The sequence below is a fragment of the Sciurus carolinensis genome, chromosome 13, assembly GCF_902686445.1.
Source record: "Sciurus carolinensis chromosome 13, mSciCar1.2, whole genome shotgun sequence".
NCBI classification, from domain to species: Eukaryota; Metazoa; Chordata; class Mammalia; order Rodentia; family Sciuridae; genus Sciurus; species Sciurus carolinensis.
In genome coordinates this window covers 38442233-38468387 of record NC_062225.1, presented here as the reverse complement: position 1 = coordinate 38468387, position 26155 = coordinate 38442233, and the positions used below count along the sequence as shown (strand labels likewise).

Sequence of the window (26155 nt, the reverse complement as noted above, 5' to 3'; positions counted from 1 at the left end):
GGGCACCTGCGTGTCTGCGGTTCCTGCCAGGAACTGCTGCCGCCGCCTCTTCCTCCCAAGCGCGCTGAGGGCGGTGCTGCTGGTGGCAGATCGATATGAAGCGGACACCCCCAGCTGCCGGATCACAGGGATGTGACTCAAGCCCGAGGAGGTGCTGGTGAAAAACGCCCTGAAGCTCTGGGTGGCCCAGAAGAACAGAGACTACTTCTTGCCACAGCGGTGCCGCGACCACGGAGAGGGGATCGGTCCCCTCACCAGTAAGGGGATGCGGGGGTGGGCCGGGCCTGGGGTCTCGCTCCCCTCCGCGCCCGCCGCTCCAGCCTGGGTTGGGCCCGGAAACCCGGGAGGCGCCTCTACAACCTGCGAGGCTAGGGGGCTCGGGGGTGGGGCGGAAGCTGGCCTGGGTAGCCGGACGGGCTGGTGGGGTGCGCAGGGACGGGGCCAGTGCAGGGCTGAGCGGGGTTCGGCGGGAAAGCTCCTCCCGCTGCGCTTGCTGAAGTGCGAGCGCTGGGCACCAGCCGGTCTGCTTTTTCCGCGCACAGCCGCTGCCGCCGCCTCCTCCTGAGCGAGCAGGGCCAGGTGTGGCCTTGGCCGCGGCGATGTGAAGCGGGGGCCCCCAGAAGAAAGGAAAAGAAGCCCGAGGAGGTGCTGCTGAAGGACACCCTGAAGCTCTGGGTGGCCCAGAGGAGCAGCGGCTACTTCATCCTAGGGCGGCGAGGGGGCGTTGGCCTCAGCGGTAAGGGGCTCGCGGGTGTGGGGTGGCTTACAGCTCCCAGGCAGTGGCTGAGTAGCAGGTGGCGATTTCTTGGGAGGCACAGTGTCAGGAAGGCCCTGCCTTTTGTTTTCCTTTCTTCTGAATGTCGCTGGCAAGTCTGGTAAAGTCTGTGTCTAGGTTCATTGTTTGGCTTTTGCATGTTGGTGTTTAATTGTTCAGCACCATTTCTTGAATGTTATCCTTCCCCTTTGATGCGCCTTTGTTCCTGCGTTAAAGACTGTCTGATCCTGTCAGTCTGCCTCTGGGCTCTGTTGTGGTCCACTGACCTGTGTTTATTCTACTGCTGGCAGCACACCCCCTTGAGAATGTATCTTCCTAGTAAACCTTGAAATCATGGAGTATTCCTCCAACCGTGTTTTTCTTAAGTTTGTGGTGCCTTCTTATAAGCATAAGCTTTTCATAAACTTTTTCATAAACTTTCTTGTGAGTTGTCAGTACTTCCAAAATAGCATGATGGCATTTTTATTGAGATTGCATTGAAACTAGAAATCAAGTTGGGAGGAACTGACATCTTAACAGTATTGACTCTTCCAACCTATGAATATGGAGTATCTCTATTTGGATCTTCTTTGATTTCTTTCATCAGAGTCATGTAGATTTATTCATATACATCCTGTGCATATTCACTTAGACTGTGCGTGACAAAAGTATTTCTTACTTGTCAACGGTGTCTACTCCCCCCTACCCAAGTTACAGTTACAGCCATGCTTTGCTGGAGTGTTGGAAAGCAGTTGTCATGTTACCCTTCTGCCCTGCAGCTCTGATATGCTTATAGTTCCTTAAGTTTTTCTTGATTCTTTCCTTATTTTTCTAAAGAAAAGCATGTCAGCTTTGAACAAAGTTTTATTTCTCTTATCTGTGTACCTTCTGTTTCCTCCTTTTGTCTTAGCATATTAGCTGGTTCTTTCAGTATGATGTTGAATAGGAGTGATAGGAGAAGTTGTCTTTACCTTGTTCCTGGTTAGCAGGAAAGTGTTGAATTTCTCCATAAGTATGATGTTAATTGTAGGGTTTTGGGGGAGAAGGTAATGATATTATCAAGTTAGACAAGTTCTTGATTCCTAGTTTGCTATGTTTTTTTTCTTTTAATCATGAATGGGTGTTCCATTTTTGTCAAATGCTTTGTGTATCAATTGGAATGATTTTGTGATCCCCTCCCCACTTCTATATTGATTAATTTTTGAATGCTGGACCATTCTTGCATACTTGGAGCAAGTCCCACTTAGTCATGAGATATAAATTCTTTTATATGTTGGTAGATCCTATTTGCTGGTGGAATTTTTGGTGGTGTAAACAATTGAAGTCAGGGAGTTGGGCATACCAGGCAAGCACTCTGCCACTGAGCTATATCCCTAACCCCACCCCTTCCCTTTTACTTTGTGTGACTGTGACATGGGTTTCTTGTGGGCCTTGGTATTCTTTTCTTCCTTTTCTTTTTTTTTAAAATCCATTCTGAAAATCCCTGGGTGTTTTTGGTTGGTGTATTTAGACCATTCACATGTAACATGATTGTTGGCATTGTTAGATGAATCTGTACCAGGTTGGTAACTGTTTTCTATTGCTTGCTCTGTTCTTTTTCTTTTGAACCTCTTTTCCTGACTTCTTTAGCAGTTGAATGCTTGGTGATGCCATTTATCCGTCAATTTGCCAACAATACCTTTAAAAGAATTTGTAGTATATATTTCTGGTTTGGAACATAATTTCCAGATTAGTCTGTTTCTACCTTCAAATATTATGCTGTTTCACATGAAATGTAGATTTTTTTTTTCTTGTACTGGGTATTGAACACAGGCACGCTTAAGCACTGAGCCATATCCCCAGTCCACTTGTAGCTTTATTTTGAGACAAGGTCTCACCATTGCTGAGGCTGGCCTTAAATTTGTGATTCTCCTGCCTCAGCCTCCTGAGCCACTGGGATTGTAGGAGTGTACCACCATGCTTGGTGGAGATGCAGTATTCCCAGATCCTGTCTCATCTTTTCTGACATTGTCATCCATTTCACTTATTTACATACTGTAATCACTCAATAAATGTTTTGTTAACCCTTGAAACATTTCTTTTAGATTACTTAGGAATAGGAAAAATAAGAAATTTTAATCTATGCTCTTTTATTTCCTCTGAGACCCACTTCTTCTCATTTTGTAACTCAGAGCTACTGACCTATGTGTTTTCTATCTCTCTGAAGAATTTGGTGGTTAGGTCTGCTGGAAATGGATTTCCTTTTCTTGTTCAAGAAAGTCTTTGTTTTTCAATTTTGAAGGATAATTTCACTGGACACAGCCTGGCATGGTGGTCCTTGCTGGAAATCCTACCAATATGGGTGAAGGAGGCAGGAGGATCACAAGTTTGAGGCCAGACTCAGCAATTTATTGAATCCCTGTATCTAAACGGACAATAAAACAACTGGGGATGTGGTTCAGTGATAGAGCACCCTTGGATTCAATACCAAGTACCCCCTGCCCCCCAAAAAATTCTCACTTCATATACATTTATGGGTTGGTGATTAGTTTCTTTCAACACCTTATTTCAATTCCCTTGAGCGCATGCTTAGGGAAGTCTGCTATAATTATCGTGTTCTTCCTAGGCTGTCTGCTTCACATCCCAGCTTCCTTAAAGATTTTCTTTTTGTTTTCTGTAATTTGAATATGATATACCTCAGTGTAGATTTTTAAATATTTTTCCTTTTTTTTACGATTATCTGTGAGGTGTTCTCTATACTTCTTGGATCTGTGATCTGGGGTGTATCATTAATTTTGGAAAATTCTTGGTCATTATTGCTTCACATGATTGCTTTCCTCTTCTCCTGTTTTTCCAATTTTGGGTCCTTCTATCTTTGGGAATTATCCCCAGCAGTCAGATATTCTGTACTTCCTATGTCTCTGTCTCTCTCTTGGCTATTCAGTGGGTGTGGGTGTTTCTGTTGATCTGTCTTCAAGTTCACTGATTGTTTTCTTGACTGTCCTACCTGCTGATGAGGCATCAAGGGCAATCTTCATTTTTGTTTATTTCTATTTATTTTCTTTTTCATTTCTTAGAGTTTCCATCTCTCTGCTTTCATTACCTAGTCTTCCATACTCTATACCTTTTCTTTAGAGCCCTTCACCTATAAATCACAATTAGCTTTGGGGGTTATGGTTGGACCCATGACCTCAGTTCTCCTATGAATCCAAGAAAAGCCTCCAGTTTCCAGGCTGCTTCTCCTTGTATTTATGGGAGGGATGCTTCCCAAGCTCTTTGCATGCTGGAACTGAAGCTGGAAGTCACCCTGTGGCTTTCTGATTGCTGCCCTGCCCACCTGCCCACCAGTTGAAGGGGCTGGGTTGACACAGACCTCCTGAACTTTTCAGAAGCACCTGAGAGAAATCCCAACTCTGCATGAAAACTCAGCACCCCTCTGTGGCTGTCCAGTTGCTGCACAGCCTCCCTGTTCTCTTCTTTCCATGTCACCTAGAGTCCCCCAGACTGCTGTTAAAACTCTGCATAGGTTCTGTCAGAGATGTCTTAGAAGTGCCTCATGGGATGGGCCCCTTTCGGGTCTTCTGCTGTATCTCCATCAGTATCATTTTATCTTTACTAGACAAACATGTGTTTCACAGGTCTTTTGAAAACAGAACCTTAAGCGCCCTTACCCCAGCCTGTTGTTTCCTTCCACTGAACTCCCCTAAGCTGTCTGTGGTTTCTCTATTGTCAGCTCTCCATCCTGCAGACAGGACAGCCTTCCTGTCCCCGACCCCATCATCTGACACCCAAGAAGAAACCATGAAAGGGTCAGGGGACTAGCCAAAGAATATTTGCTGTAAAAACACACATGTCCTTCCTTCTTTCTGCTGGGGAAAGTTATCACATAGGGTAGGGCAGGTGAGGGAGATGTAGGTGCCAGTCATCTGGGAATATGGAGCACAGGGTGATGAGGGTGTCTTTTGGGTGTGGAGGAAGGTAGCAACAAGAGAGGTTTGATCTGCAAGTAAATATATCAAGGGTGGTGGAGGCTGGGCTTCTCTGTTGGAGAAGAGAGCTGTGAACAGGGAAAGAAGTAAGAATGAACACGGGGAGTGGGTCACATGAGGCATCAGTGTGAACTCAGTTTTTCTGTATGTAGACTATGTACACATACACATAGATGATATCCTTGCATTAGAGATGTGTATGCCTATGTGTAAATACATGAGTCTTATGTATACACACAGATTCCATTAGCAATGAGCTCCCAGATACCAGCTTTTTATTTTTATTTTGTAGCAGGGATTGAACCTAGGACTACATACCCACTGATCCACATCCCAGCCCTTTTGATGTTTTTTTTTTTTTTTTTTTTTGAGCCACTGTTGTGCTAAGTTGCCTGGGGCCTTGCTAAGTTGCTAAGACTGGTGTTGAACTTACACTTCTTCTGCCTCAGCCTCCCAAGCCACTGGAATGACAGGTGGCTTTTGTGTAGCAATCCTCATGAAAGGAAATAGAATTCCTGGGGAAAATATCCCATTTCAGGGCTGGAGCAGGGGAAGTAGGAGACGATGTTGGAATATTTTATTGTACCAGAGACTATGGAAAACCATGAATACATGTCCAAAGGACACAGAATGCAGCTTGAAGGATTCCTACCTGCCAAACCTGGGACAATTAGAGCGTCCAAGTAAATAATAGTAATGTATTATTACTACTTTGAATAAAAGCATGAATGATGAGACCATACCAATAAAAGTGAATAAATTGAAAGTTTGAGGAACGGAAAATTTACATAACTTCATCGTTTCTCTATAGGAGGCTTGTGAGTTACAAGGGAAAAGGAATGACTTTATGGTGAAGGGCCCAAGCAGCCACTAACTGAAGAGACCAAGTGAACATCACCAGGAGTGGAACAAGTTGAAATTTTGTCCACCTGAGAGGATGTGACGAATAGCATGACCTCTGCAAGTCTGGCCAGAGACTTAAACCTGAATCTAATCAGCATCAGGCAAGCCAAAAGTGGGATTTGCTGCTGAAGAACTGGCCAGTAATCTTTGAAACAATCAAGCTCATGGAAGTCAAAGATGTCTTGAGAGATGTGATGGCTCAAGGCAGTGGGTGATTCTGAACAGGTCCAATGTGGTAGAGTCACAAGACAGGCAGTTCTCAACTCCCGTGGGCTGGATTAGAGTCTTTGATTGTACAGTGGTGCAAAAGCAACCTGTGTTCAGTAGAAACTGTACAAGCAGTTTTTTTTTCAAATAATTTTTTTGGATGTTAATAGACCTTTATTTTATTTGTTCATTTTTATGGGGTGCTGAGGATTGAACCCAGTGCATCCCACATGCCAGGCAAGTGCTCTGCCACTGAACCCCAGCCCCAGGCCCTGTACATGCAGTTTTGAATTTGGATCTTCTCCTGGGGATGTGCCCTGGTTCTCTTCAATGTGGGACAGCTGCAGAGAGTTGCAGGTCCCAGTGAGTCTGCTATCATGAGGGCCATCCATTGACAGAGTGTGCCCTGCTGCCAAGGCAAGAGAAACAAGTGGATGCATCCCATGCATTACCGAGTCATGGTGTGTTTGTTCCCCTTAGGACGGGTTTGTCAGGCACTTGGAAACTCGTGGGATCTGAGGAGCAGAGGGTAGGAATGTCTCAGCGTTAACTTTCTGAATTTGTGGGTTGTGCTGTTCTGTCAGCACACATCCCTGCTGGTGTGAAACATGCTGCACACTCTGGGGTGATGGGGTGACAGGTCAGTGACATACTCCTTAATGATTCAACTTCTTTTAACATTGGGTTCTTAAACCAAAATAAACTCCTCAGGCCACTCAGGGCCCCGTGGGGGACTAGTAGTGAAGGAGCTTGGGTAAAGGAAAGTGAAGGACTTCAGCTCCTCCAGGGAGGAGGGAGTGGGTTTGTTCACCTGCCATTGATTCAGGATGCCATTCATCACAGCAGAATGCCAGTCCTTCACCTGCTACCTGTGCCTTCTGTCCTGCGGGGTCTTGGATGCTTTGTCATATTTCTCAGGTTAACTTTCTGGAATAGAAAGGGATTATTCTTCCATGTGAGATGTTGATATGATGAGGATCATAATGGGCAACACTTACATGGTGCTTGAAAGGCCTGGCAATAGTCTAAGTACTTTGAATGATGACTTAGTTTCCATAATTACCCTTGAAGGCATATTGAGGTTGCTTTATCTTACAAAGAGACCAGAGTGCAGAGAAATCAGGTAATTGCCTAAGGCCACACAGGTTGAAAGTGGTGGAGCTGGAATTCCAATCAGGCAATCTGATTCCAACACCAGATGGTGGGTAAATGGGTGCAAGGAAGCTAGAGCTCTGGGCCCCATGGAGCTCAGACTATGCATGGTGTCAGAACTGTGCCTGGGCTCTCACCAGTGATCATGCTCCTCCACATTTGGGAGTGGCAGCTGCACAGGGGCTGTGGGTCTGCACATCTCTGAACTCACAGGTGTGTTTGCTTCTTTTTTGCCTTGAAGGTGGCCCGGAGGGTGCTCTGGACACAGTGCTGGATTCCAACACTGAGGTCACTCCCTTTCGAATTCTGCTTCAAGTACCCAGCTCACAGGTGTACTCTCCAATAGCATGTGTAGAGTTACTGCATAGATCCGGCATTTAATGGTCCATAGCCACTGGTGTGTCTTGTTCCCGTTGTAATGTTCCAGACCCTGAGGTCTGAGCATGTGGAGCATCTGCTTGTTGGTGAGCCTGCAGGGAACCCCTGGGGAGCCTCACCTGCTTTCAGGAGCTCTGTGCTCTCCTCCACGTGTCTGTCTTTTTCTTGGTGATCGGAAGCACACTGACCTGTGAGCGTGAGCGAGCCAGGCTTCCGAAGGGTGTGTTTCAGGGTACTCATGTGCTGTGAAGTGGCCATTTCCTTTACTGTCTTGGTGTCTGACTTAACAGGGGTGTTCCCAGGTGTGTACATGTGTGGTAATAGCCAGGGGCAAAGTCCAAGGGCTGTGTCCGACTTGGGCAGTCTCCACCCCATGTTGCACATCTGAACCAAGAGACTGCATCACTGCGCTGCCAAGTGCTGAGGAAGTTTGCCGTGGGCCGACACAAGTCAGGTTTGCCAGTGGCTTGTGTTCTACCACCATCCTGGCTCAGAAGGTCCTGAGTAATGAATTGTTCTTTTCAGGGTGCTCTTCTGGGGAGTGAGGATGGCAGTCATGGGTACATTCTGGTGTGGGGGCTGTGCTGTTGACTGAGATACTTGGACTTCCGCAGGCATTAATTGGGTGTCTTGCATGTCATTGACTTGCCTTCATACTTCATTGTGTGATGAGCATTGAGAACGGATCCCTGCCCAGGAATTTGGGTCTCCAATAAGGTACAAACAAGAAGTGTAGGAAATGCCCTGGGTGGAACCAGCTCAAGAGTAGGAACGGGAAGAGTGACCTGTGACAATGATCCCTGTCTTTCCAGGCTCCTGTGTGGCAGGACAGTGAAGTACAGGGGGGCCTTTAAGAGTACTCTTTTTTTTTAAAGCTAGGTGGAAGAGAGAGTTACAAACTATTTCATGGGTGAACTGTGTTATTTGGCCAAAGATCTGTAGATCACAGTTTGGAAGGAAGACAAGTTGTTATTACTATTTTAATTTCATATGAATCAAAGTCTCCCCAGGCTTCCTAAAGGTGCCTCACTTTAGGCAGAGAGATAAGTTGTGAGCAGTGACTGAGTGGCTTGGGGTTGTATACAGAGGACCATGCCCAGTCCTTCAGGCTAGAGCTCAGACATCCGTTGTGCTGACTCCCTGTTGGTGCTCAAGTCACTGTCATTTGCTTCTTTCTTTCCTGCCTCCCTCATGGAAATAAAAGTTCCAGTGTCTCTCTGGCTGCTATCCCTCCTGTGCCCAGGACAGCATTGGGCATGTAGTCAGTGCCCAGTAAAGCATGGTGGGTAGATAGCGGGAAAGTATGCAAAGAAGGTGACCGAGGCCCCTTGTTGAAGATTTGTAAGGTGAAGGAAAGTGACATTTCCAGATGTCCCCCTGACTTTGTGTGGTCAGACTTTGCATGGTCAGACTTCACGATTTTTTGACTTCTCGGTCATGTGAGAGCACAGCTGTACAAACCTTCGTCTTTTCCCTTTGGCATAGTATTCGATAAATTACGTGAACTCTTCAACACTTTATAATACATAAGCTTTGTATTGGATGGTTTTGCGCAAGTACAGGGTAATGGATGTGTACTGAACGTATTGAAGGGAGGTTAGGCTAAGCTGTGATACTTGGTGGATTAGGTATTAAATGCATGTTTTTTGATAGCAGTCTCAATCTTATGATGAGTTTATTAGGATGCAACCCCGTCGTCAGTTGAGGAGCATGTGTAGTTACTATTAAGGTTTCTTGGGTCCTTTGTGAAAAGGCAGGGCACAGGCCTGCTCATGAACATTGAGCAGTCAGACAACTTCAAGATGGAGACTGTGATTTTTTCTTTCAACACAAATTTTTCTTCTCAACAGTACATAACAAAATTTATTATTCTAATTATTTTTAGTTAGTTGCATGAAGTACTTTCACAATGACATATAGGCATCACCACCATCCATCTCCAGAACACTCCTCAAGTTCTCAAACTGAATCTCTGCACCCATTAAACTCACTGCTCCCCTCTCCCCTGGCAGCTGCCATTGCACTTCCTCATATGGCGAACCTCATATGGTGGACTCATACTGCCTTATCCTGTGACTGGCTTAGTTCACTTGGCACAGTCTTCAAGTTTCATCCATGGTACTGTATGTGTCAGAATTTCCTTCCTTGTGAAGGCTGGATGAGACAACATTGTATGTCTGCCTGCGTTTTAGAATCACACATAATGGTTGTCCCGTGAGTAGAGTTAAGGACATGGTACATGGAAGCAGGAAGGCCGAATACCAGGAGGTAATCCCCACTCAGGTTGGGGCTGGGGGAAGAAGAAGGTGGAGAGGAGCAGGAGTGATGAGAGGACCCGAACCCTGCTGAATTAACCCTAAGCCGTGACAAGTTCTCTGGGGACCCTGGGAGGACAAGGAGGCTTTGCTGCTGGTTCTCTGTGCCTGGTGGTCTTGGTTAGTTGTGGTCCTGTTGTGCTTTTGAGAAGTCCAGGTCATGCCAGACTGCACCTCAGCTCTTCTTATAAGTTCCCATGTGAAGCGTAGCTGGTTCTCAGTGATATTGCTGTGTTGTTGAAACACATACTGTATTCTTCACCATGACCCAGAGCACTAAGCACATTGTTGTCCTTGCCTGATTTCTAGGAAGCAGAGATAACATCAGCAGGAACTGCAGGAGTTTGAGTTATCCACTTAGAATCGTTCCAAGAATTGATTTGCTTATGGGATCATTTGATTCCTTTTGCTGTAGACTGAAGGCTTAGGTGGACTATCTTTTCTGATTCCCAAAAGAGGACTTAGAGGCACAGCCAGGAAAGGAGTCCTCCATGGAACATGGCTGAAGGTTCAAAGGCTCTGAGAAATTCACCAGATCTTTTGTGACGATAATAACACTCATGCTTTTACAGACAGGATTTTGGACTTCTGGTCTTCAAAGTAGTTTTGGATTTGCTTGTAGTAGCCTAAGTGCAGAGTTTTCCCATTGCTAGTAAGATCTGTGGCATGGACTTGAGGGAAATGAGAGAAACAGAAAAATAGGGAAAAAGGAAAGAGCTCTATTGTTATGGGAGCATCAGGAGGTGGATTTCATGGGCTGTTGTGCAGGATGTTCAAGCCAAAGGGATGTGATGGTGATGTGGTGCATAGGAGCACATCTGCATGGTAGGAGGTGTTGTGTGTTCTCAGCCTGGGTATCTGGGGGTTCAGTATCTGCAGAGTCAATCAAGTGTATATCAAAAGTATTCAGGAAAAAAATTGCTTCTGTACTGAACATGTACTTTCTTGTTCTTGTCAGTATTCCCTACATAGCTATTTATGTATCATTTACATTGTATGAGGTTAATGAGTAATCTAGAGATAACTGAAATTGTACAGGTGGATGGGCCCAGGTTATACATTAGTACTACATACCATTTTATCTTAGGAGTCTGACCATCATTGGATTCTGGTATCTTTGAAGGGTTCCAAAACTCCTCCCTTACAGATATTGAGGAGCAACCAACAGTAGTTTGAAGAAAGCTTACCTAGGAGTTGAAGAAGATCCTGACTGCCCACCCCAGAGGTAGCTCCTTTTGAGCGTCAAGAGGGTTGCCGCTTAACTTCTGGATCCTTAAAGAACAAGATGGGAGTTGAGAAGGTCTCTGGTCATGTCCTCTTGGTGCCTTACCTGGGAATAGAGACGAGGATGGAGAGAGACAGGGACAGCCACCCAGTGCTGACAGACTGGCTTTGGTGATGACCCAAGGATGTCACCTTAGGCCATCATGTGCCTCAGCATTGGAAGATCACAAGGCAACCAAGTTCTGTAGTCTTGAGCTTTTCTTTTTCCTTACAAGGTACTTCTGAGTACTTCTTTTAATTCCATCCCAAGAGCCCACTCAGAAGAGCAGTCCTAATACAGACGTTCTTCATTCTCGCAGACCCCAATCTGGAAGTTCAGAGTGAGCCCTCTGGCTTTTTCCTTGTGAGGTACAGGTTGCATATCCCTTATTCAAAATCCTAGGGACCAGAAGAGTTTTGGATTCTCTAGGATTGTGGGATAGTTGCATGTACATAATACCATGCTGCCCAAGTGAAATTCATTTGTTTCATATGCACCTCTTCCACATATCTGGAAGGTACTTTTATATAGTATTTTCAGAGTTGTACATGAAGTAGATTGTGTCCTTTGAACCAGAAATCAGGTATGGTGTTTTCCACCTGTGACATCATGTTGGAGCTCCAAAGTTCCAGATTTTGGAGCATTTCAGAATTTGGATTTCTAGATTAGGTTGCTTAACCTGTGTTTACACGATATTCACATGAATCTGTAGTGTAGAAGGTTGCAGGTGGGATAGAGTGGGTAAGGAAGTTCAGTTTTCAAAACACACATCTGGCATTTGGATATTGTGACTCTAATGGCCCTTGTGCCTTACAGTGGCTCAGTTATTCTGTACTTGTCTGGTATCCTTTAACTTCTCTGAGTTTAAAATACACCCCATGTTCCATTTGAAAATCTAGCTGAGCCAAACTGCCTGGTCCACACATGCCTTTTCTTGTCCAGGATTGTGCTTGCTTTACTGAGCACTTTACTGAATGTCTGCTATGTGTGGGACTCTTCAGTGGGAGCTAGGCACGTGCGCTCCTATGTTGGAGTAGCCATCATGCAATAGTGATGACTAGAAACCTCCTTGTAAAGAAAGAGATGACTGAAATGATCGTGCCTTTGGTTAATGGTGTTGCTCAATGCTCCAAAAATGTGGTGAGGTTTTTTTTAGTTGCCTTTGAAAGAAATTAACTTACTATATTTGATTTCATGCTTTTGTGTTTTCTAATGTGTACCTGATCTTATAGTTTTTAGTGATATTGTTGTAAATGGTATGAAGTGTCCATTTGCAAACCTGAGAAATTCCTGGCTGTTGCTTGTTGGTTGACCATCGCCTGTTGCATGGACAACATCCTTGTGAGAACCTTCCCAGGAGGTTCTTCCCCTGTGAACGTGGCTTTGGTACTTTTCCATGGGCCTCTCTTCTCATGGGAGACACTAAATGAGACTGTTGAGAATCCATCTGCCACTTGGGGTGTGTTCCATGCTGGAACAACTGTACCATTGCAAATGCTTCTGACACTTGAGGGTTAGGTGCTGTGCACCTGATCAAGGTGTGCAGGGTGGTCACAGGACAGTTCCAAGGCTTTCCTGCCTGGTGAACTGGCCTAGGTGGCCATGTGACTGAAGTTTTTAAGTCCCAGTGTAGTGGTGGGAGAGACCGTGGCATCAGTGGAGGGTGCCAGCTTTCAGTGACAAACAGTGGCAAGGAGTGTAAGAACCCTGGCATGGGACGTTTACAGAACATAAACACAGGGGACTTAATGTTGACAAAACAAGGACTCTTGTTTTCACTCTCTCTCATTCTATTCTGGTCCGGGTGCCATGTTAGAGGAAATTAACCAGCACTGGAACTGATTGGGACAGAATCTCCTCCATACTGTCTGTGTTTCATAATAAGAAGACATGGCAGGCTTTGTCAGGGAAAGGTGAAGGTAAGCCCCTTGACCTCAACCTTTCTCCCCATCTTGCGGGTAACTCTTCATGACATTTTGAACTCTGCCATGTACCCTAAGTTTTCACCAGTCCGATTACACTTTTTGACTTAATGCGCAAAACCAAATTAGTTCAATTTGTCACCTTTGAGTCTTTGCAGCACATAAAGATACACCTGAAATTTAGGGAAAAAAGGGAGTGGTGCTTCACCCTCAGGCCTAATTCTTAAGTTTTACAGATATAAAGATCTCTTTTTGTTCTTGCACGATACCATAATGATAAGATTTGTGGTTTTATTTTGTTTTGTTTTGTTTTGTTTTGTTGTTTTGTTTTTTGCAGTGCTGGGGATTGAAGAACCCAGGGCCTTGCACTTGGGAGGCAGGCACTCTACCAACTGAGCTGTATCCGCAGGCCTAAGATTTCTGTTTTTGCAGAGCAACATGTTATTGTCTTCCTCTAATTAGTTATTCCTGACTCATTTTCTTTAGCTGTAACATTCGTCACCACGTTGGACCTAGTGCTCTCCTTCCAGTAATAGTGGATGTTTGTTCTGCAGATGTTGATTAAATGGAGTTACAGCCAATTAAGATCTAAGAAGACAGGAGAGGAATTTTGGGAGGTATTTGTCCATACCTCCTGCCAGTTACATTCTTACATAACTGGTCTTGATACAAGGACGTGATGGTGATTGGTGCTTTATAATCCTGTTGGGCAGGGACATGTTTCCTCCTTCTACAGTGAACTCTCCTTACACACTTGAACACATAAGCCTGCAGTACAGTTTTCTTCCCTTGGATAAAACCTCCCAAACCATTCCACCTTTCCTTCCTCTTCCTGTTCCTCCTTCCTCCCCTGCAGTCGATTTCTTCTATTCAAAGGATCCCCAAATGAGGAATGAAATTGTCAAAATAGTGCTGTATACATACATGAATATACGACAGTGAATTTCACCTTTTATGCATATCTATAAAGCACCAATTAAAAACAAAATATGCAGTAGAGAGACTGATAAATTAGGAAGCACAGGGGAGGGAAATGGAGCTCATTCTGTTCGATGCCTGTATGATGATGTCAGAGTGAACCCCACTACTGTGTATAAGTAGAATGCACTAGTGCAAACATTATGAATCTCCCAGACCATGGATTTTGTTTTCTTCTAAACAAACCAGCTTTTTGTAAGGGGTGTCGAAGTGAATACTTGGTTTTAGAGAAAGAAAAGAGAAGCACTCTTTTCCTTTTGGGGACTGAGGGATGTGAGCAGGATGAGTGAAGAGCAGGAAGTGACCCAGGCCATCCAGTTCTTGACAGCCAGGGCATGCCCTCTTACCTGTGCAGTCAGAGCAGACCTGGGCTATGGTGGACGACACGCTCACCTCTCCGGTCACCCCTGATCCTTGCCCAATGGACTGTGCCTCGGTGTCCTGTGTCAGATGGCACTGAGCATCAGCAACACATGATGTGCCTGTCTTGACCTAATGTGACTGTAGTGGTTCTTTTCTCAAGGTGTTTCCCTTACTTGGGAGGAAGGAAATTGATTTCTGCTACACTGGTTCCTGAAACACTTCTAAAGGATAAGAAAACATGTCCTCTCCCTTCCTAGGTTCTGTGGTTGAGGCCCTGGAAATTACATCGCTATACAGCAGATGAGCAAGAGAGGAAGAGTTGATTTGAATGTATGCAAAGTGTATACACGTGCCAGAAACTTAGCCGAGTAACTTGTAGGATGGTTAGAATGGACCTTGCACAGCACCTTAAGGGAAAGCAACCAGTTGGCTGAGGACTAAAGTGACAGGAAAAGGGGTCCAAGCTTCTGTGGTGGTGCAGGGTCAGGGAGGTAAACATGGGGCAAACTAATGGAAGGGGAGGCCTGTCTCTGTGAGGCTGTGTGTGAGCCCCTCATGCTGCCGAGATCTCGAGGTCAAAGTTGTCTTCCTGGGACAGAGGCGTCATGCTTGTGCAGATGGAGAGTCCCTCCTGACTGGGGGCAGACTAGGCAGGGCAGATAGTCTTTCTGGTACCTCGTCTTTTTTGTTTCTCGCTTATCCTTGGCTCAAAATTATCCTTATACGGAAGTGGCATGTTTGGGGGTGACACTTTTGATCCATGACATTTCAAAGCTAATATGCCCTAAAAAAAGAAAGGAAGGAAGAAAGGAAACCTGAGGAGGCAGTCCTGGGGAGCAAGAGCACATTGTGGCATTTTTCTCCCCATCCTCGGGGCAGATCCACAGAGTCTGAGAGTTGGGCCTTTCCTGCTCATATCCTGGGCCCTTGGCTGCTCCATAAAACTGGAAAAATTCCTTCTGCTTCAGCCCTGTCTGGGACCAGACACTGCAGCGGTGATGTTGGGAGGCCCTATGGCCACCATCCCGGCAGTGCCTGGAGTCACTGGATTCTGTTCTCAGCCATGCCAGTCGGCTCTCGAGCCTGATGAAATATGAAGAAAAACAGTGCTCAGGTTTATTTTAAAAGTAATTTATGATTAGATTAATGTGAGTGGCCAGGTTTCATTTCTAAATAGACTTATACACTGAGGATTTGGTAACACCCCCAAGAAAACAGCCTCATCTTAGGAAATATATCAAACACAAGTGAAAATGTTAATCAAAAGAAAAGGACAGACTGTCACCCTTGAGAAATGGGCCACAGCTTCTATTCTAGACCCTTGTCACAACCGCAGATCACAAAGGTCCCTTCTTGTTGGTGGTGGTTGGCAAAATAGTTGCAGTGTCAGATTGTTTGTGCCCTCTGCTGTCTCCCACACACCCCTGGGGTTTAGCAGTACTTCCAGTCTCTGGAAGCTTGACCAGGGTCCTCCCTTCCACCTTCAACAAGTACTGAATAGACTGTGGTGGTGCACGGCATCAGTCTTCTCCAAATCCTGCAATTGGCTTTATACGGAACTTTTGGAATCTGGGCTGGGTTCCGTCAAGTTGGCGTTGCTTATTTGCTTGTAGGTTAGTTTTTCCTGTTTGTACTGCTTAAATGCTCTTCACACACCAGTCACTTAATGAACTCAAGTTGGCAGTGAAGACGAAACTAGTGTGGGTGGAAGAGCTGGGATAGCTGGAAAAGAGTAGTCCCAGGCCTGACATAGAAATGAGGCAATTAATATTCTAAAAGCATTGAAAATGCTATTGCTAAAGAAGTGGAAGGAAATGTTCCAATATGACATTCATTCTCTACTTTGATGTGAAAAGAAAATGGTTTAATTTTGGACACTAAGGATTGTCACTCAACCTAACTGTGTTCGGATGAAGATATTTGGAAAAAAAGGAATGATTGCTAATATTCGGTAATGTTTTTCACCTTGTTATCTGTGTGATGGATTGGCTAGGAGATGGAAGACTTTATCTTCTCCTCTTTCCTCTTCATTAGCCTACTGCCTATCACTGTATTAAAAATAATTCTGGGCTGGTTACTGTGGCACACGCCTGTAATCCCAGCATCACAGGAGACTGAGACAGAAGGATGACAAGTTCAAAGGCAGCCTCAGCAAAGGTAAGGCACTAAGCAACTCAGTGAGACCTGCCTCTAAATGAAATACAAAATTGGGCCGGGATTGTGGCTCAGTACCCAAGTACCCTTGACTTTAATCCCTGGTACACCCAACAAAAAACATCTGGGTCTAGCATGTTGAAATAAAAATTTGTCACCTGCAATATATTACATTATTTTTATTAGTAGCAGTAGTACTGGGTATTGAACCTAGAGCTCTTAACTATTGAGCCCTGCCCCCCGCTTTCTGAGACAGGGATTTGCTAAGTTGCCTTCTTTGCAAGGTGGGATCCTCCTGCCTCCTGGGTCACTGGGACTATATGTGTGTGCCACAGCACCTGACTATCTTTCTGGCAGTGCTGGGAATCAAACCCAGGTCTTCACACATACTCGGCAAGTGCTCTACTACTGAGCTATATCCCAGCATCTGATTTCTTTTCCTTAAATGAAAGAGTCTTGCTTTGTTGCCCAGGCTGGCCCTAAAACCCTGGGCTCAAGACACCCACCTGCCTCAGGCTTGCAGGTAGCTGGGAGGTGCACACACACTGTGCCTGACCGTAATGTATTACCTTAGCATTTCATAAAAACTGCTTGTACTGTCTTCTAAGAATAATAAGAGTCATGTGACACAGACTTGATGCTCAGGCCTCTTATGTAAAGAAGACATGAATAACCCTCTTGCACACTCCTTTTTCTTCTACCTTGATGTGTGAGTGCTGTTTTTGAAACTAGAGTTTGTGTGATTCAGAAACTTTTGCTTGAGTGTTTAAATATTCTTGAAGATGTATGCTGTTGGATTCCAAAATGATGGTCCTTGAAAGTATGCAGTAGCCAGCATACTAAGTGGGAGATGACACTTAAATCTTTAAAAACCATTGACACATGAGTTGGGTTTTACTAGCAGCTGTCAGGCAGTTCTGTACTCTTCCCCTGCGCTGGCTTTCAAGACTTTTGCATTTTAACTGAAAAGAAAAAAATAGAACTTTGGATTGTTATTTGCTGATGCTTGAAGGTTGGCTCCCACTTTATGGGGGATCTGAATTTGCATCTTTTCTCTTTCAGTTCAACTTGTAATCCCTTGGGTTGATATGCAGAAATTGGAAAGGACATCCAACGTCTTTCTGGTGGACACCATCCAGATCACCACGCAGAATAAGGTTTGTGACTCCTCCATGTTTCTGATCCTGGATGCGGTCTTCAAGATGATGGAGTAGCTGGTAGATGTGATGCTGTGGAGGCTGCTGGATAATGAGGTCTGGAGCCAGGTCTGCAGGAGCCAAGCCAGATCACCAAGAGGTAGGGCTTCAGTCCCATGGTGACCCTGAGCCGCTTGACCTTTTCACGTGCTTTGGTTAGCACCTTTTGGTTGTGAAGTCTTCCCTGTGTCCCTGGAGCACTGGTTCGAGGTCCTGTATGTATACCAAACCCCATGAAGACTCAAGTTGCCTTCATAAATTGGCATGGTATTTATGTAGAAGCCTTCTTTGGTTTTGTGGTGTTACTAGGGTTGATCCCAGGTCCTTATGCGTGCTACCAGGGCTCTACCACTGAGTTATTCAGAGGCCTCATCTTTTCATCTTAACTTATGTGGTAGAAAAAGTTGGCAGGGCAACTGAACTAATTTTGAGACCTTTGTCATCCATAGAGTAAGTCAGTATTGTGTGTAATTTGACCAACGGCAACACCAGTCACAGGGCTTGTCAGGGTAATTGCTTGCAATGTCACTAAGGAATTCAGCTTTATTGTCTGAAGTTCAAACAGGGTGTGTTAGCTGGACATTGATTTCAGCTTTGCAGATCATAACTAGGTAACTGACCGCTGCTCTGATGTCAAGGTGAACTGTTATGAAAGATCCTTAGAGATATGAGTGATCATAGAGTACTGTCCTGGATTCAAATTTTTGACATAGTTACAGAATCAGGACTGATCAAATACTGCTAGTCATTAAACAGAGATTTTTTTTTTTTTCTGTGAAATGCATGTAACATATACCTTACCATTTCAGGCATGTAGTTCAGTATCATTGAATACATTCACATTGATACATTACCATCCTCACTGCGCATTCTAGAACTCTTCAGACTTGGTTAAACTAAAACTCTACCTCCTAGACATTACCACCCTGTTCAACCTTGCCTGACAACCGCTATTTTGCTTTCTCTGTGGAATCAGCTGGATCCCTCACATAAGTAGACAATATTCAATGTTTTGCTTTGGATTTCTTTTGCTTCATATAATGTCCAAGGTTCATCTCTGTCATAGCATGTATCAGAATGTCCTTCCTTTTCAGAGTTGAATCATAATCCATTGTATGTACATACCCCACTGTGTTTATGCACTCATCTGTCCATGCACACTTACTTTACTTTCACTTTCTGGCTATTGTGAACAATGCTGTCATGAACTGGGCACACTAATTTTTCTGATACCTGCTTTCGATTCTATTGAATATTTTTACCCAGAAGTGGAATAACCAAATCATATAATTCTATGTTTAATTTTTTAAAATCAGCCTGAGCCTTTTACTCTAAAATTGTTTATCTCTTTTCACATTCCTGTATTTTTTTCTCAATTGACGTTGCTTAAAAATATCCAAGGAGATGAGTAAAACATAGCTATAATGCCTTTGCTCAGGAGGCAGTTTATTACTACAGCATCTGAAACTCTTGTTTTGTAATCCAATTTTGAAGCATTTTTTATTTTGATTTTTTGATTTAGGGATGCTGAACTGCTAAAGTCTACATGAATCTTGTAAAATCTGAAAATCTCTGAAATTTGTAACTGCTCTGGTCCCAAGCATTTTGAATAAGGCCAACTCAACCTGCTGTGAATTCATTGAAAGCCGTGAGGTCTAGTGTTCAGTGCTAATACAAAGAAAGTCATTTTTCAAACAGTAGATCTCTTCCTCCTTAACACATGCACTTTCTTCTGACTATCTGGTCGGGGTGCATCTTTCTAAGTGGTGATCCGTGAACAGCAGTGTGTTTGGGGTTTTCATGTATTCAGAATGATGTCAGGTCCCTTTCAGGTGTGTGCATGTATTTCAAACTGGTCATGTATTGCCACAAAAGGCACAAAAAGACAAGAAAATGAAATGCTCTTGATAGGTTTCTTTTTTTTTTGTTGTTCCCTAATTGGTTAAATTCCAATGAACTCCATGTGATGTTGGGTCACCTGTGATATGTGATAGTTGTTTTGGAAGATGGATGGTTTTTGTCTCTTCCTTACTAAAGAGACTCTTGGGGTCCGATCATTATTTTTGTTTCCTGCTCCCAAGTACTCATGTGCCTTTTGGCTGCAGGACCCCCAGTATGGTCCCCAACTAGGGGTCGTGTGTTTTAAAAAAAGACAACATAGTATGGGGAGAGCCAGGCTGTCAGTGTTTTTTCATGTGTCAGTGAGATAGTTGGTATCCAAGTTGTTTTATTCCAGCTAACAAAGATCTGTCACATGAAAAGTCCAGAGTTAACAGCCCTGAGGGAACATGTTTGTGGTGTGTGCAAAATTAGAGGGCTCATAAAACCACCAGCTGAAGGTTTGATTGTCTCCCTGTGTGTAGTCTCAGGCTCAGAAGGCCAGCTAACAGGCCGCTATGTGCTGGTGGCCCCATGGGCATCAGGATATAGGTGATATCCTGGCCAGCTCCACTTCAGATGTGGCATTTTTGGTTTGGGGCAAAGTAAGGAGAAAAGAGGAAGGTGGAAGATCTGTAGCACCTGGCTCCCTTGTGGTAAATTGAGCATCTTGGAAGAAAAGGTATGCCTATAGTCCAGAAGGTCCTGCATAGGTGTCCTGTGGTGGTACACCTATTAACTTCAGCTTCAGCAACAAGCCTGCAGTGTTTTGCTTCACATTCTGTCAGCACATTTCTCTCCTCCTTGTTACAGGCTCATCCAGCAGTGTGTGCTAATTCAGGGTGGTTGGCGGCATCTGTTGCTGCTGTTTCAGTTGAAACTCTCTGGCTGTGACTTCTTTGGCCTGTGCACACTGCAGCTCTGCAGGCACCTGGGCTTCTGGGTGGGTCTCTGTCCTGGGGTGCTTGTGCCTGGCTCAGACCCATCAGCTCCCGCCTTCTCAGTGTTGGGACCTGACCTTGTCTATGGAGGGGAAGCAGAAACAGTGAGTGTGGCAAGGTGTAGGAGGCGAGTCATGGCTAGCTGGCTTGGTTTCTGATGTTGTTCAGAATAAGGAAGTGATACGTTGAGCATCAAAACTGCCACCTGCCTGGAAACTTAAAGGGTGTTGTCACCCCTGTCTTCGTGAAGAGCTGGTTTCTCACCAGGTCACTGTTTGACTTGAGTTGTACTAGGAATTTAAACATGTGTCTCACACACTTCAAAGTGAAATTGGACGACTTCCCAGGAGGAAGGCAAGAACGCAGGCCTTTAAACACTTCTGGTGCCTTTGTTCTTCGAATTTGAGGTTTCTGGTCTCTGGTTACCAAATGTGCCCAGAGGGAGCATGGAAGCTGGGTTTGGACCATACCCAGCTACTATTAGGTCACAGAGAGACCTCAGCTGGTGGCTGTTGTAGCGGGTGAACTGAGAGGACACTGTTGTTCTCAGTTGGTCTCAGACAAATGAACACCTTATAATTTGGACTTGGGTGCAAAATAGATAGTAGTCCTCCTGCCCTTAGAGCTCAGGGTGAGCTGCTGGGATTTGAGCTAATTACTCTCTTGGTGTGCCTTGGCCTCCACCTTCTCCTGAAGGGGAAGGAAAATGTCCCTCTAGGGAGGAATTGGTGCCAGAAGTATGCTTGTGCAATGTGTGTAATGAGTAAGATGTGTGTAAGGAATAAGTGTAGACTTTACGTTCCACAAGCCAGTGTGGCCAGCATGTTTTAGTGACGAGGATGTCCTTTTTCCAACTTATTTTATGTGTATTATTTAAATTAAAATTTTTTTTAATGGTTACATAAAAACCTAAGGATTGTACATGTCATTGGGTAGCCCTAGGGTGTTCTGATTCAGGTATACTTTGTGTGATGTTTAACTCGGGTAAACCTACCTGTCTGCTCAAATGTCATTTCTTTAAGGTGAAACTTATCAAAATCCTTTCATCTAGCGTTTTGAAGTATTCGGTGTGGGATTGGCACCTGTAGTCACCTGCTCTGCAGCAGCATCCCGGAACTTCCTAAACCTTCTCTCACTGGCTCAGAACCCATTAGGCAACCTCACTGGCCTCTGGTTTCCACCATTCTACCCTCAACTGCTAGGACTGCAAAGTTTTTAGATTTCAGTGTAAACGTGTTGGAAGTACTTGGCTCTCAGCTACCTTGGGGTTCCCCTGAGGGACCTCAGTTTCCATTCTTGGAATGTGTGAATGTGTTTTTCTTTGTTCTTTGTAGTTACACATGACCGTCGAGTGTACTTTGTCATATCCTGCATCCATGGAGTACAGCTTCCCTTCTTCTGGTTTTACAAGATGTGGAGCTACACCAGGCATATATTCATATATGAACGTAGGAAATTGTGTGTGATTCAGTGTGTGAACTTGCGCAGTGCACTTGTCTTCCCCTGGCTCCCTCTGATCCTCTGGAGAAAAGTGAGGCTCCTTTTTGGATGTCCACATATGAACAGTTAACCCTTTCAGTGGGTAGTTCAGGTTTTTACAGTAAGCACAGGACCACAAATCATCACTTCAGCCACGGAACCTCCAAAGAAGCCTCACATTCATGAGCTGCCACTCCTTATTTTTGTCTGTCAGCCTCCTGTGTGGACATTTCATGTAAATGAACCTGGCAACCCGTGGTCTTTTGTGTCTTCCTTCTTTCACTCAACCTGAGGTTTCCAAGCTCTGTCCACGCACACTTTCTGTTGATGGCTGAGTAGTATGTACCCTGCTTTAGGAGATATGCCACATTTGGTATGTACATTCATCAACTGGTGGAGATGGGGTAGTTTCCACCTTCGACTATGAATCTGTTGCTGTGAGTATTTGTGTGCCAGTTAGTGGACATCAGTTCTCAATTGTGTTGTGCGCATTCACCTGGGAGGGAATATCTGGGTAAAATCTGAGTCCACTTTCAACCTTTGAGGACTTCTGGCTGTTTGCCAACGTGAGAGCGTCAATTTGCCTTCCACAAGCAGCATGCTAGGGCTTCACCTTCCTCAGGTCTCACAACGCTCACCCCACTTATCATCTGACTTGTCCACAGGTAGCCTCTGCTGCCATTTTTGGAGTACTTTTAACATTAACTCCAATCAGGGTGAAATGCTTATTTTAGTTCATTAGTTCATGGAATTCTTGCTGGTGGGGACGGCAGGCTCTACTCCTCACAGTTTCTACTCCTCACGGTTTCTCCCAAGGTCGACTGTGGGTCTGGATGGACCATGGATTGGACTGATCAGGTCTGGAGGGCATGACTTCTTGTTTCAGTCACTAAACTATCAGGTTGTGCCAGTGAGTTCAAAAGTGTTTTCCTTTTGAGTTTCCTGTCTATAGACCTTTCCATGTCTTGACCTCGCCCGCTTCTCAACAGGGACCTTGAAGCCAGAGCATGGAAGGAGCTCTTTTGACCCTTCTTCAGGCTGCCAAGAAAGGAGAAACTGCATGCTGTCATGGACTGCTCTTCTGGACGCCTTTCAGTCACTGCCACACTGCGGGACACATGTTTACCTCAAATGACTCCACCTGCTTTGCCAGCAGAGAAGATGGCTGCTGTAATGTTATCCTTCTGCTCAGAGAGGTAGACCCTGCCCCTCACCTCTGCTTGACCTGCTGTGCATACTCTGAAGCAGGCTTTTGTCATTTAACCTGTTTTGTTGAGTCCATTTTCTGTTGGTAAAATAAAATGCTTGATGTCAGATTTACTTATTAAGCAAGAAAAAAGAAAAGGAAGAACATGGTGCTGGGTCAGCACCAGTGAGGGTGTTGTGGTGGACAGTGTCCCTGTGGCAGGAGCATGAGTAGATGGAAACATCATGGGTGAAGACAGGAAGCCTGGGATGGGGAGGGACCATTGTGTTGTAACAACCCCTGTTGTGGGAACAAAACAGGTCCCATAATCCCTTCTGAGGGCTGTTCTTCCAGTGACCCAGTCACCCCCTACTAGGCCTCACCTCTTCAGGTTCCACCACCCTTTAATGCTGCCCCATTGGGAATCAAGCTTTCAACACAAGAACTTTTGGGGGACACACTCAAACTCTATCCCAACCAGAGCTACTTGGGCAGTGAGATGGGACACATGGGGTGGGGGACATTTGCACTGTTTTCTTCTCTAAATTGGGAGATCTAGATGACTATCGATCAGGAAAGAAGCATGACCTTAATTACGTACACCATTACCCAGTCAACCTTCATTTTTTCTGTTTTTTTTCTGTGGCAACCAAAAGTAGCCTAGAAGTGATGGGGAAGAAGAGCATACCCTAACCCCACACTGTTCATAAAGCTGTCATTCAAAAGTACATGCCTCACAATTCAAGCTTTCCGTACAGCTCTCATGAAGGGATTGTCCCTTTTTTTTGCCAAAAAAGACAAAGGAAAAGGCAAACTATAAAAAGTTTCGCCTTTAGAAAACCCGTGGCAAATTGTTTGGTGTTTATACTCCCCTGGAACTTGTGAAAGATTTAAAATTGCCTCCTTTTGTGAGGATCAGGTCCCTCCTATAACACTGTGATTCTCTCGTTGGAAATGAGAGTGTGGGCAACCTGAGTTTACTTCCGAATGCAAGCAGCTCGGTCCTTGATCTCAGGCATCTTGTGCTGAGGGGGTACCACAGCTTTTATACATCAAGACCTCTGGGGTCTTGCTTCTGGCAACATAGCCTGATTGTTTAGAAACACAGTCTGTTTCCTCGTATGATTTCCCACCTCCATGCCCTTCTTCTGCAGAGGATGTCTTTATTTTGCAAGCATTATTATCAGTGGAGCAACAAATCAACATGATGTCCTACATACCTAAAAATTGATTTTGGAATTATGCATAGCATCAATTTACCTTGTAACCATTTTGTAAGTGGAATCCTACAGCATTGTCATTTTGTGACTTGTTTATTGCACCACACAATGTCCTTAATATTCATCCACCTCTTATCTGTTAGAATTCCCTTCCTTTTGAAGGCTGTATAATAGTCCATGCTAGCCTAAACCACAGTTCACTTATGCATTCATCTGTCCATGGAAGCTTGAGTTACTTCTACCTTTTAGTGATTGTGATTGTTGCTCCCTTAAATACTTTTCAACCTTTATACTACATCGTTATTGCCATTATTCCATCTTAGATTAACTTCTAAGCATGTACGTGGAGTCCTGCCTTCCTTCTTTTTTCCAGTCCTTACCGTGATTAAAATCTTTTTATTAGTGCCTTGCAATTATATATAACAGGGAGATTCATTGTTTCGTATTGGAACATGCACAGAACGTAATTGGTCAGTTCCATTCTCCAGCACCTCCCCTTCATGTGCCATCTTTTGCATCAGGTCATGAGCATGGAGAAGATGGAGGACACCAGTCTGCTGCCTAGCCCCATCATCATCAGCATCAGGAACAAGGTGGCCTTTCAGTTCATTGAGCTCAAGGATAGAGAGACCTTGGTGGAAGGCCTGCTTGAGGGACTGAAGCAAGTCCATGCCATCCTCTGCACTATGAGACTTCAGCAATGACGAGGACATGGTAGGAGCCTGCAGCATTGTGGCTTTCCATGATGTGACAGTCCCCCTCTCATCATCTCTGTGTCAGTGGGTTCCAGAGGGCATATGTAGGCAGGTGACCTCCTTGGGTGTGAGGACACAATGTGCTAGAGATGATTGGGCCTCCAGTAGTCGGGGGTATCAGTCTGGTATCACCTCTGATGGGCTGGGTGTCCCAAGTGGTCATTGCACAGGATAGATGGACTGGTCAGGAATCACTCCACTGCTTGGAGGATTTGAGCTGGTGCCCTCCAGGTTCACGGGGCTGGTGGTGTGCTCCCTGGGTGGGTGTGGACCAGACATGCCCCTCCATGGCCAGAGGGACTGTTGGGCATCCCCACCTTCCTCACAACCTTGGGTGCTGCCACCCCCCAAGTTGCAGGTGTTGATGCCCTTTGGAACAGATGAAACCTGCTGAGAGAAACTTTCTCATTCTTAGGGTTGGATGACTGCAGAAAAGGACCTGGGTCTGCCAGAGCCTCACTTTCTAGAACTTGTTTTACATATCAAAAACTCATTTTAAACTAATACTTAATAATGGTACATATTTTCCTCTTACTTTTTTTGTTTTGTTTTGTTTTGTTTTTGTTTTGTTTTAATGGCTGGACACACATGACCTGTTTTGTACTTGACAAGCATCTGCAGTGACCACAAGTTTGGGGATCTTAAAATGGTGTCCTGTTACCACAGCAAAGAGTGTGAAGACAAGAGCCCATCTCTGCACTTCGGACCCCTGACCGCTGTCTTCCAGCCTTCTGGCAGCCAGAACTCTGACTCCCGCCTGGTTTGTGAGGCCACTCCTTCCCTGCTATTCCGTGAGCACTGGAGGCTGGGCAATGACCATGGAGGGTGTGGCACCTGAACACTAGCTCCTGAGGACCCGGGTGGAGAGGTGGTCTCTGACCCTGGGTAGCAAGGGGTCTCTTGAGGGCTCAGACAGCAGAGGGGAGCCGGCCTTTTCCCCTGTCCGTTAGTGGGTCTGATGCCATTCCTGCTGTCTGACTTGGGCAGCAGACGGTGCCAGCCCTGTGTGTTTTCAGCTGTCGTCCAAGTGTTCCTCCCACTGGCTGGTGGCATCTCAGTGTCAGGTTCCTGCATTTGTATCCTGGGAAAAAGGGCTGCCTATCTTCTAGTTTTATGAAATAAAATTATTTTTGCTACATTCA

At 45.0% G+C, this 26155-nt stretch overlaps 1 long non-coding RNA gene across 2 annotated transcripts; it reads left to right on the top strand.

Moving 5' to 3' along the window:
- On the top strand, positions 1 to 26155 carry LOC124962724 (uncharacterized). Of its 2 annotated transcripts, XR_007104565.1 has the most exons (6): positions 1 to 257; positions 543 to 736; positions 17421 to 17654; positions 22842 to 23048; positions 24780 to 24972; positions 25626 to 26155. It is a non-coding gene; the product is annotated as an uncharacterized LOC124962724 (long non-coding RNA). The 2 variants fall into 2 exon arrangements; XR_007104566.1 differs by lacking the exons at positions 1 to 257; positions 543 to 736 and adding an exon at positions 16302 to 16361.